The sequence below is a fragment of the Pinus tabuliformis genome, chromosome 1_2, assembly GCF_031772625.1.
Source record: "Pinus tabuliformis cultivar Carrire ecotype Pingquan chromosome 1_2, CPIR1, whole genome shotgun sequence".
NCBI lineage: Eukaryota > Viridiplantae > Streptophyta > Pinopsida > Pinales > Pinaceae > Pinus > Pinus tabuliformis.
Window position 1 is genome coordinate 528,185,418 of NC_142298.1, and position 13,583 is coordinate 528,199,000.

Consider the following 13,583-nt stretch of genomic DNA (forward strand, 5'->3'; position numbering starts at 1 on the left):
TGGCTTGAGGATGATAAGGGGTGGAAGTCCTATGCTTGATCTTGTGATGAGCCAATAGATCTTCAACCAAGTTAGAGGTGAACTGGCTCCCTTGATCGGTCACCAGCTCTCTTGGGTAGCCAAACTTGTAGAAGATGTTCTCTCTTAAGAACTCAACCACCTTTTCTTCAGTTGCTGCTTTGATTGCTTTAGTCTCTGCCCACTTTGTCAAGTAGTCAGTACACACTATGATGTAGGATCTTTGCCTCGAAGAGGGATTGATTGGGCCCACAAAGTCCATGCCCCACTTCTCAAATGGCTCGAGAGTCACTTGAGGTTGGAGAGGCATCTCATCCCTTTGGGTCGGTTTCCCCATTCTTTGGCAATGGTCACACTGGCTAACATATCTTCTGACATCTTGATGAAGTGTGGGCCAATAGTAGCCTGCCTGCAGGATCTTGAAGGCAGTTCTCTTTGCCGCAAAATGTCCTCCACAAGGACCATCATGACAGGTGAGGATAATGTCAAAGACTTCCTCCTCCCTTACACAACGCCTTAAGATCTGATCGGGGCCAAGCTTGAACAGGTTGCCCCCAATCCATGTAAATGAGGCACTCTTTCTGATGATTTTGCTCTTCTCTTTTGAAGAGAGGTGCGGAGGAAACTGAGCTGAAACAAGGTAGTTTGCTATGTCAGCAAACCATGGAGAGAGTACTGAGATAGCAAACAGATGCTCATCAGGCATCTGGTCATCCACCGTCCCATCTTCATCTGCAGACAAATCCAATCTAGACAAGAAGTCAACAACAACATTTTCTTTTCCTGGTTTATCAACAATGGTTAGATCAAACTGCTGCAATAAAAGTAACCATCTAATAATACGAGCATTCACATCTGGTTTATTCATCAAGTATCTAATAGCAGCATGGTCAGTATGTACAAAAGTCTGGTAACCAGTAATGTAATGTCGGAACTTGCTCAGTGCATGAACCACAGCTAAGAATTCCTTCTCGGTTACAGTGTAATTCAGCTCTGCTTTGGACAAGTTTTTGCTAACGAAGTAAATGGCATATGGAAGTTTTTTCTCAACTTGTCCTAAGGCTGCACCTATGGCTTTGTTCGAGGCATCAGTGTGGATGTGGAAAGGTAGGGCCCAGTTTGGACCTCTTAGGATTGGAGCTGACACTAACTTGTCTTTTAATTCATTCAAACTCTTCTGACAATCGTCAGTCCAATTAAACTCCACATCTTTTGCCAACAAACCAAACAACGGTGAGGCTAACTTGCTGAAGTCTTTAATGAACCTCCGGTAGTATCCTGCTAATCCCAAGAAACTCCGGACATCCCTTACTTTTTGAGGAGGTGGAACCCTCTTGATGAGAGCAATTTTGTTAGGATCCACCTGCAATCCTTGAGAAGAAATGGTATGGCCTAGCACTGTCCCTTCAGTCATTAGGAATTCACATTTCTCAGGGCTAAGGGACAAGTTCATCTCGATGCACTTGGTTAGGACCTTTCCCAAGTTGGACAATGCTTCCTGGAAGTTGGCCCCATAAGGGGTAAAGTCATCCATGTAGATTTCCACTGCATCATGGACCAACTCCGAGAAGATGCTCAAGACAGCTCTCTGAAAAGTAGCAGGAGCATTGCATAGCCCAAAGGGAAGGACTCGGTAGGCAAAGGTACCCCAAGGACAAGTGAAGGTGGTCTTATCTTGGTCTTCCGGGCTGATTTGGATTTGATTGTACCCGCTGAACCCATCCAGGAAAGAGAAGAACTTCTTTCCTGCCAGTCCATCCAACACTTGATCTATGAAGGGTAGAGGGAAATGGTCCTTCTTGGTAGCTTTGTTCAGCTCCCGGTAATCTACACAGATCCTCCACTTCCCATTCTTCTTGGGAACCAACACCAGAGGGGACACCCATTCACTATCTGAGATGGGGTAAATGAATCCGGCGTCCAACAGTTTTTGCAATTCTTCCTTGACAATGTCCTTAAGGGCTGGATTCATTCTCCTCTGGGGTTGCCTAACCGGTTTACAATCCTCTTTGATGTATATATGATGGGTACAGACCGAGGGATGGACTCCTTTCATCTCCTTATAGCTCCAAGCAAAGGCATCTAAGTGGCTGGACAATAGGCTACACAACTCCTTCTCCTGGGAAGGAGATAGGGAGGAGCTGATCTTCAATGCTCTCTCAGGGCCGAACTCCACATTCTTAACTCTGGGAGTGACAGGGTTGGTTGTACAAAGATCCACTAAGGTGCTGGCTTGGGCATCCTCCACCAATTTTTCTAAAGGTAGTGCACTGGTAGGTGGGTTTTGGATCAAGTTCTCGATCAAATCATCCTCGGTTGGGGGATTTCTTCTATTGGTTTCTATGGTACATAGAGGTGCTGAATACACCTCGTCTTCTTCTCCTTCTTCCAACCAGAGTGGTAAGTCATGCTCTAAAGAGGGTTGGGCAGGAGGGTATAGGACAAGTTGCTTGGACATAGGACCATTTTTGATGGTCATATTTCCAGCACGACAACTGATATAGGCATCTGCAGTGGCTAACCAAGGCCTTCCCAAAATGAGGGGATATCCAGTAAGCTTTGCCTTTGGTTGCAGAACCAGGAAGTCTGCAGGATACTCCCAAGAGTCAATAGAGACCAAGACATCCTCCACAATCCCTTCGGGAGTCACGGTGGAGTGATCTGCTAACTGCAGTACTGTCGAAGTCCTTCTCAAGGAACCCTGAAGATTGAGTTTAAGCATGGTATCCCTGGTCATCACATTGATGGCTGCCCCCAGATCAATCAAGGTGTGGGGGATAATGGTGCCATTGATGTGTACATCTACTACAGGACTTCCAGGATCTAGGTATTTTGGGCAGATGACTTGTCCTAGCATAAGGTCAGACAGTTGTCCTATGACGTTGATAGTTGAGGCATCTTTCTTCCGTCTGCCTGGGTGTTTGAAACACTTCTCCTTAATCAGCTTGTTATATATTGGCACATCCTTGATGGCTTGGAGAAGTGGGATTTTAACACACAACTGTTTGAGCTCACCCAAAAGCTCATCTTCCTCCGGGTTGGGTTGTGTGGTGGCTGTAAGTCTCTCAGGAAAGGGTGGAATAGGCTTTGGTTCACTTTCCTGATGGTCTTCCTCCTCCTCTGGGGGAGGAGGTTGGCGATCTGGAAGAGTCTTTCCAGATCTCAGATTGATCTCCTGGATCTCCACAGCATAGGTAGGGCATGAGGTCTCCCCAGTATATACCTGCTGAGCCTGTCTATTGTTGGGGTTCGGGTTCGGTTGAGCAGGCATTTGAGGTTGCCTTGGAGGAGCAGGAGGTAATGGTTGTGGCTGAACTGGAGGTGGAGGCAGAATGGCGGGAGGATTGTTGTATTGAGGCCTCCACCCCGACTGAGGTGCACTCCATTGAGGCTGCGACTGGGTATGTGAGTGATATGGATGAGAAGTAGGTTGAGTAGGGTACTGAGGTGGATAAGACCATGGAGGAGGCATGGACCAGGAAGGATGAGCAGGGGGACCCCAGGAAGGCATGGGAGTCAAGTGGTTGGGGTTGTAATAAGCTTAAGATGCCCCTTGCATCCCCTGCTGATAAGGTCTAGATGCTTGAGGCCTCCTTTGGTTGATGAAGTAGAGAGGTTCAGTGGGGGCTTCAGTCCCTTGGTACATATCTTTAATCTAGGAAAGCAGGAAATATTAATCTAGGAAAGCAGGAAATATTAATCTAGGAAAGCAGGAAATACTAATCTAGGAAAGCAAGAAATACTAATCTAAGAAAGCAGGAAATACTAGTCTAAGAAAGCAGGAAATACTAGTCTAAGAAAGCAGGAAAGTCTATGCTACTTTTGCAGAATGGAAATGAAGCAAACTACTTAGCAGAGGGTAAGAGTAGGAAAGTAGAGGAAAAGCAACAGGTGCTAATACTCTGACGCTTCCCCGGCAACGGCGCCAAAAAGATGGTGAGCTCCAGTATTGTAGCAATAATGCTACAACTCCTGGGGCTTCCTGTCTCTTAATTTTATCAACCCGGTAGTTCGTACAAACTTGGAAGCAACGGTGCTGTATGCACAAGTACTAGCCCTTGTCGCAGCTATCACTTGGTCAGCTGGCACAAGTCCGCTAGGGCTTAAGCCAACTTCTATAGGCTCACAGAAGAAGCTTTAAACCCAGGCAAGGTTGGACACTGATTTTTTGGGTGGTCCTCCTCACAAACGAAACACACTTCAACCGAATGCAATGGACATTCGTTCTTAGGGTGTCTTCTGGTGCACCTAGGGCAGAAGACAGCCAAGGCTCTCTCAGCTTCCTCTTTCTTTTGCTGGATCCTGAATGTGTCCAGCTGCATGGCAATGGTATGTCTCACCTCACTCTTAAGATCTTCTAATTGGTTTGTAAGCTCATGTTTGGAGAAAGGGACACCGGTGGAGAGGAGGTTTCCTCTACCTCGTTTTCTAGCTGCCCTGGAATGATTTCGAAACACAGTTTTGATGTCCTCATAAGGCAGTTGGTAAATGTCCCCCCCAGCTAACATGTGAAGGGTGTCTAGGAGATCTTCAGGGACTCCTCGGAGTAGAACCAACTTGAGGGATTCAGGGTCAAGTGTGCACCTGGCCCGTTTATAGCTAAGTTGGAACCTCTCCTCATAGTCCTCTAAAGACTCATCATTCCCCATGGTCATTCGAAAGATTTCTCCCTTGGTTTCCTTGGACCTACAATAATCCCTATACTTGGTATTGAAGGCTTGCTGCATCTGAGCCCAAGTGGTGATGCTATTCCCAGGTAATCCCATGAACCAACGTAGTGCTGCATCCTTGAGAGTGGAAGGGAAAAGCTTCAACTTTTGCTCATCCTCAGTATAGTCATAGGTTCGACAAAGGACAGCAAACTCAAACAAGAAGGTATCCGGATCCTCAGTGGTCAGTCCATGGAAGTGAGGCAAGGCAGAGGGGCTAATGTTTTTCATTTTCATATCCCCATTGGTTTCTCGGATGGGGAAAGCTCCTTCTATTCTCTCATCTTCTCTCCCATTATCAGCCATGGCTTCAGATGGAGTGGTTTCTAACTCTTCTTCGTCTACAGGGTCTTGGTATATCTCGGGATGTTCACCTATAGGTTCCTCTGGGTCACTGTCACCAAAGAAGAGAGAAGGGTGACTTAGTGATGTGGTGGGGGTGTTTGGTAGGAATTTGCCTGATCTATCTCGGTTCCTACGAGGCATGAAAGGGAAAGGACTCTTCTCTGTTTTTAGTGCTTTTGCTTTTTTCTTGTACCTGCAAAACTGAAACAAAGTGATCTACAACTAACTAGATTGCTCAAATGAAATTTGCGGAATTGGAAATATTAATCTAGGAAAGCAGGAAATATTAATCTAGGAAAGCAGGAAATACTAATCTAGGAAAGCAAGAAATACTAATCTAAGAAAGAAGGAAATACTAGTCTAAGAAAGCAGGAAATACTAGTCTAAGAAAGCAGGAAAGTCTATGCTACTTTTGCAGAATGGAAATGAAGCAAACTACTTAGCAGAGGGTAAGAGTAGGAAAGTAGAGGAAAAGCAACAGGTGCTAATACTCTGACGCTTCCCCGGCAACGGTGCCAAAAAGATGGTGAGCTCCAGTATTGTAGCAATAATGCTACAACTCCTGGGGCTTCCTGTCTCTTAATTTTATCAACCCGGTAGTTCGTACAAACTTGGAAGCGACGGTGCTGTATGCACAAGTACTAGCCCTTGTCGCAGCTGTCACTTGGTCAGCTGGCACAAGTCCGCTAGGGCTTAAGCCAACTTCTATAGGCTCACAGAAGAAGCTTTATCAATGATGGACGAAAGTTAACTTCAAAGAAAGGCTACTCTACTTGACAAACTGAATCAAAAGCAACTTAAAGCATGTAAATCTATGAAACCCTAATTTAACTAGTCTATCCTCTATAATGCAAAGAATGTGGGTGCAACTCTTATGAATGCTGTCATTGCCTCTAACAAGTATGAATGCATGGGTCTAAGCTACTGGCATCATGAGAAATGTGTTTTTGTGTTTTTCCTTTAAGTGTGTGGAATGATGGTGATCTTGAGCTAACTAGGGTTTGGTTGTGCAGATGGGATGGAGAAGGAAGGAAAGCGTGGGATAGGTTGGGGAGGCTAGGAGAGGTCCCTAGGGATCCTTAGCACCCATCCACAGAGGTTCCTCGCATTCAGATGCTCAGCAACCGAGAGAGTGGCCTCCTACAGGATGGCTGTGGAGAATCCTACAGGATACTCTGTTTTCTACAGGATGTCGAGAAATGGCTACAGGATGACCTACTGTGAATGTTTGGAGTGATGGAGGGATGGTGAAATGGTAGGGGGAGATGTGGAAGGTAGGGATGAGGTTGGTGATGGCCTTAGAAGCGAAAGATTAGGATGGGAGGTGAGTGTAGGAAAGAGGATGGAAGGTGAAGGGCTATGTCAACGAAAGGCGAGAGAATGGAGACACGTGAGGAATGCAAGACTTGATGAGGTAACAGAGCGGAGCAGGGGTCAAAGAGATGTCTGCATGCGTGATTAAGATGGAGGACAAAGTGATGGAATCAGAGAGAGAGGGAGAGCAGTGTAAGTGAAATAAATGATTATGACTGTTACTTAACCAAGAATGCATCAACCTAAACTACTTGTGCTTGTAAATTCAATGAGCAGCAATCGAAATGTGAAAGAGAACGTGCATGAAGCTGTGGTAAGGAAGTGCAGTGCATGAGTGGATGACAAGGAAGCATCTAACGTAACAGTGACTGTATTGCAGCAATCATCAAGTGAAGAAATGCGTGTTTTTGGTGGCTAGCTTTGGGCTGCACCCCAATCTTCAAGAAAGATGGCAGTGAGTCCTAACAGCCTTTTTGTTGGAGCTCCAATGGACTCTATCTATCCTCCGCTACACTAAATGACTGTAAACAAACTCACCATAAGCAAATCCTATCTACTCATGAAAAAGACCAACTCATCAACTTGTAATTCGAATTGCATGTGTAAATGGAAAGCTCACAATGCTGCAATGAAATGGAAATAACACTACAACAGAGGGGATCTATGGCTCTCAGGTTGGGCCCTAACCTGAGAGCTATAGTCTCCTTAAGGAACTCAGAACTAGATCACAAACTGTCTGCTTTATTCATAACTGATATCATGCCAAATTGGCTTACAAAAGAGAACGAAACTTGAGCTGTGCTCCAAAATTACAATAGTAATACGAGAGTTTCAACAACCTAACCAAGGCTAAGGCTTCTATACTTATACAAAATTATGCTCCAACAGACATCCATGATTCTAGGAGCTCGACTGTTCAATCTATAGTTTAACTGCTGATCCTGTAGGATGGTCATAAATGCTGTTTCCTGTAGAGCAGTTTTGAACTGCTGTTCCTGTAGAACAGGTGGCCGTGTATTAAGCTCGGAGGGAGGCTGAAGTGGGCTCGGAGTTCTTGGTGAGGATCACGAGGAATGTCCCCCAAAACCGTGGACAACCTCTCCTTATGTCAGCAATGCCAACTCGTTGTCTCCTTGCCACCTTTTCGTTGTCTTTTGCTCCCTTTTAATGCCAAAACCTGGAATCACAATGCATTAGCTACGTGGATAAAGTGCCTATCCTTTCTCCTACAAACAACATGAATAAACTAAGAAGTGTATGCATAAACAATAAAAATGAATGGTTTGAGCAAGCAAAATGGGCCAAAAATGAGCCCAAATTGTACCAAAATTGGGGCTCATCAATCATCTAGCATGTACTAATAATATGAATATCGGAACATAAAAGCCAAGTGATTTAATCTCTAAACGACAACAAGCCTCACATTTAGTTTTACCGTAATTGCAGATTAAAATAACAAAAGTAGAAAAAGGAAAAGGAAACAAAATGAAATCACTGAAATAGAATTTCAAAATTGAAAATTGAAAACCATGCAACATGTACAGTCGGTTTTTGAATATAAAAATTTTCTCACTTCTGCCAACAACCCCCCCCGTAATGGGAAACAAGGATTTAAATAATATTTTTTCCAAAAAAAATAATTGTCTATTGCAACTGTCTTCAAAGTTAAATAAAAAAAGAAATAAAAAAAAATTGGGAATGAAATAATCAAACGTCATGTCTTCGCCGTGACTTTGGATTTTTGGCATTTTTATTTAGTCCCATAGGAGTGAGTGTGTGAGACCCTGCACATTCTAATTGTCAGAGCATGTGTCGTAATTAAATGAATCTAATCCCAATATTCAGGTTGATTTGACGTAGATTGCATTAGTGAAACAGGTTTGGATGGCTGCGATGTAGTAGCAAGTCGTTCAATCGCAACACTATGTTTGTAATTATTATTTAACTTTACTAGATTTTCCCACTCTACAGCAGGTAACCAAGGCACACGTTCTCATTTTCTTATCACTACTATTAATCGTGACCTTATCTAATACCTAGGGGTGGGAAGGATTTGCATGATCATGCTTATCCTAACAAGGATAGTGAAGTCTAAGCAAAGAGCATTAATCACGATGGACAGACCAATCGCTTCTTCAGCTATCGTGTTCAAACAACCCAAATCTTGTTCTACCAATTTCAACTAAATAGAGAAAGTCTGCCAGGATATCACCTAATTTTCTTTGTTCCAAAATGAAGGCACTCCAAATCTTCCTATATAATTCCATTCATTTCTAAAATCATCTATTTCTTTGATGACCTTGTCAAATTCGTCTCAGATAACTTGAATAGCGATGTGTTTTTCTTTTATCATGCACAAGGAATAGATGTAGTAATCCTTGGCGAGTAATCCCATATGGCCTAAGGCAACATCTTCTAAGGTGTTTACTACATCTGTGATGGAATCAAGGTCTTCATGTCTTTTATTTAGTGTTTCACTTATAGATTTGGCCTCCATTCTAGCACTCTATATTAGAAATTTCTCGCAGTCTCCCAGAATCTTTACATATGCTTTGATCGTAGTAATATTCTGCCAAATTCCTCTCCAAATTTCTTCCTTGGCTTGTATGAGTATGGTTTTTCCTGTTATAGAAATGCAGAGGGCTTCTTATATGGATTTTATCTCATTATTTACGTCCCTCATAGTAACTCGAATCTGTTCGATTTCAATATTTTTCTGACTCACTGCAACTTCGGCTCTATGATCTACCAACTCTTTTTCTTTTGTGAGTGCTTGGAGCTCCTACTCCAATTGAGTGACTTTGACCTGCAATATCTTGAGGTCTTCGGATTCAATAGTTTTGGTCACGTTGAGAGCTTTATCTATTGCAGCTTTATAATCAGATAAGAGCTTCAAGTATCGCTCTTCTTTTTCCCGAGAATCTTCCTTAAGAGTCTCTACCTGTTTGAAAGCTTCATTCCACTCTCCTTCCTTAACTTGCAAGGTGGCATCCATGTCATGGAGATGAGTTTCTCCTTCCCTTTCCTCTCAAATGCTTGCACCAAAACATGAGGATCATGATCAAGGATTTTATGGATTGTCTGTAATGTTTTGATCTCCTTGTCTCTCTCTTCCAATAGCTTCTTTAGAGGAGTTGTATCCTAGGGTTGTCCTGATTGATGCATGATGATTTCTTCTCATTCTCTGATTCGATTGGTTTTAGAATGAAAGGCTACTCGAGCTATATGCAAATACTTAAAGACCTTTTTTAGCATAGCCTGCATTTTCTTGTTTCCTATTGCAGAATCTAGTAATCTCCTTGCTACTATTTTGCCAGCCTGTCGATGTAAATTAATCATCTCAATGTTTGATACCTTTCCAAGATTTATGGTCAAGGCAGTGGTCCTAACCCTAAACATTTGTTTATTTTATCCTATCTCAGGCTAAACTACTATGAGATTTAGCACATTTCCCTCGAAGTCGGTAGTCGAGACAACCAGGGCCCGCTACCTAGAAACACCCCTCCAAGGGTTGAGGCATTCGTAGATGGGGACTACTTAGGGACCATGACCAATGCTACTCTAGGAACCATTATTTCCCTTTGCTCTGTGTATGAGTGTTTGATTTCCAAAGTCTATGCTCCTGAATCTTTTGGTCCAACAACTCTCAAGGTCTATCTAATTTCTGCATCCAATTGTTCAACTTGTTGATCAAACACGTCTGTGTCCACATTGGTCTCTTTAAGCTTCACCCTTTGAACCATATCAAGCTAAATCATGTCCTCGAGTTTCCGTTTCATAGAAGAAGAGGGAGAAAATGATGTAACAAGCTGAATTTCTGAGTGTCTCTTTGAGGTTGGTGTTGAATTGAATCAATTTGTATGACTACCCCTGTCATTCATGTAGATGACACTAACTGGAAATTATCTTGAGTTAGTACTGGAAAGTTTGCCAGCTTATCTAACTCGGACCTGCTTTCATGAACATAGTGTGATAATCCAGCATGCTTCTTGTGCCGCGAGATTATGCCTAATGGGTCATAATGTCAATAATCATCCTACACAAATCTAAATGAAGCGATCTCCTATTCCAAAATATCAATAAGACTTTTATTCTTAGCAATTAAAAGAGAAATAGCATAGGGATAATTAGATAATTCTCCTTTCTTTTTAGAAACAAAATGATATTTATTTACTACAAGTCTTTTCCTTAAAACATTATATGCAAACAACAAAGGAGTAACATACTTAGGTAGCTGGTAAGGCAGATTATCAAATGCATATAATAATATTACCGTATAGTCAAGAAATAAAAACCAACTAACAATAGTTTCTTGTTCATTCGACCTCAAGAATTTAGTTTGGTTTTCAGAAATTCTACCTATACTCATTTTTGTTAGTTTATCCCTCATGGGGTAAGAGAAACAATCAACATACTGAGAATAAGGCAGAGGAATTCATTGAGGGTAGATTGCATTAGTCCAACGGAATAGCTCCCTCTCTTTTCCCTAATGGGCAGTAGTTCTTAAGAGGATTTTAGCATCCATAAAATAGGTAGGATAATTTTACATGACCAAATGTATCAGATAATAACAATGGCAACAAGAACTGAAAGGAAGGGAAGTATACAAGTCTACTATTAGGGTACGAGCCAAATATCTCAGAAAGTCAATGGTTTACTGGTCCGGATGGAGGGTGATAAGACGAATTTCTAAGAATACTGCCTCTCCAATTTAGAATCGTGGGCAAGCCCAAAAATGACGGAAAAGAGAGAACTTAGGGTTTGCAAGAAAGTCTTAAGTGACTAAGTGGATATGGGAAAGGATACTTTTAGGTCAGGGTTCGGGGTCTCAAAGAGGGTATAGAGGAATTCTACTTTTATCCTCCTTAGCCCAGGTGTTAAACTCCTTATCTAATCCCTTAGCTGTTAGATTAGCACCTTGGTCTGGAATACCTAGCATTTTGGTTGGGATTTCCTCATCTATTTTAAGGAATGTTGACCTACTACTTTTAAAGAAAATCGCCTACTGCTCTATCTCGAAGTGATCGGCCAACAAGAGGACTAAGTCAGGGTCGAAATGGACAGGGGGTAGGGTTGCATGTAAAATTTTTGTCTTGAGTAAGCACATGTCATGAGCCGTTATGGATGTTGATGAGGTAAGAGTTATTTTTAGAGGATATTAGTCAGGTGCACCTTAGTGTCCTGAACACCAACGGGCTCATTTAATAGGGCTTCTTTGCCTATTGGCTTCACCATTAATACACAATAAGCTAAATTGTAGATGCAAGAACAAGGAAACAACAAAATAGGCTTACCAACCAATAATGGCAAGTTTGTTGACTAGAGAATTTCCCTGCAAATTCAAATGACTATGGCTGCACTTCACGAGGGAGCATGCAGGAACCTAAATTAACAGAAATAATGACAAAAGATGGAAGTGAAGGGGGTTTAAAAGGAGGTTAGGGGATAATTAACGTAATGTAAAAGTGTCCAATTTTCATTGGTCAAGCCACCAACCAAAGGAGATGGGACTTGCTCATTGCACGGGGGCCGATGATTAAACAGTAAGCAGATTGAAGCACGGTGACTATTCATCTGGGGATAATCAACATCTATCACATCATCGGGATTCTGTATTAGAGTTAACACGCTATCATATTAAAATATTATGGGTCAGAATCACCATCAGATCAGATAAGATCAAGTGAATAAGATTTATCAGGTTTTACGACAGTGGTTAAGGTGTGTGTTACTCTTATTGCGACTGCGCTTATGAACCGTAGGATTTGGTCTTCTCCATTGATTAATCAGGTGACTTAAACAAGTATTAAGTGCATCGGGAATATTGGAAAAGGAAAAGAGAGCGCTAATAAGGTTGTGATGGGCACTCGCTAGTCATTGATCCTTGATTGGTTGAGATCCGCTGTGTGAACCTACGTACTCTTTATAAAGGGACCCTTATCACTTTATTTAAACCCAAAGGAAAGAAGCCTTTAGTAAAAATTTAATAGGGGGTGGGATTTTATCCCAACACCATTTCTTCTTCTAGAAGATTCTCACCATGACATAATTAATACCCTTTAATTAATTAGTTTTCCTAAGTTTAAGCTTAGGGACCATTAAATAAAAGATTAATTATTTTAATTAAGTCCTCTCTAGGTGGAATTTCCAAAAACAATTTCTAGGTTTTGGAGAATACATGTATTCTAGCCTCTCCAAAAAATTTCATGTCTAGAACAGAACCAATGCTACAAAAATAAACAAGTACAAGAATGAAATTCCTAGAAAATGGGAATAATGTTAGCCCAATATTGATGAAAAAAGAACGAAATATAGGAAAGTAACAAGAAGAATAGGAAGAAGTATGCCATGAGAAGGATCAATGAGCTAAAACAATATCAAACATACATGAATAGGAACCTGCCAGAGGTTAAGTTCAAATCATTTAGCAATAAGTTACCTGTATGGCATGGAATAAGTAAGCACAAATTCAAAGCAGACATGAAAGCCAGAAGCTAAGAATGAGTTCAGTAACATATGCCCACATGAAAGAACACTTACAAACATGATGGAAACACAAGAAATCTAGTATAAACATCATAAACATGCAGTGGAATCCATATTGAAAGCATATAACTTCTTATTGATGCTACTACAAATACAAGTACTTATCCTACAATCCATCAAAGCCCAACAATGGAACATGGGCTAGTCATACCATTATCCATTGCAAAACCCTAGCCTCACCACATCCCACCCTACTAGTTGCCAAGAGCTGAGTGCATCTAGCTCTTCAAGCACATATCAACTGTGTAATGATAGTCCTAGATCAAATGATAAAAGTCCCCTATAAATGAGGCATGAGGGCATATTTATAGAAATGAGGTGACTGTCCACCTACTATGACCTTTCACCTACCCTCATGAATCTTGAACTTTCTCACAACTCTCTCATGTATAATGACTATTACATGCTAAATTGACATTTGTATAGTTGTTAATAATATGACGAGAAATATTTACATATCGATAATAGAGAATTTGTGAGGAGGGTGTAGAGGGTTGTCTGAAACCCTAGAATGCTTATTTCCAATATTGTTGCAATGATATGGAGACATGCATGGGTTGATGAAGAAGGTGACGATGTTCATTTGTTATGTTATGTGTCTATTTTCCTACTACTACACCTACTATTAAGGTTGACACAATGCCCCAAGCA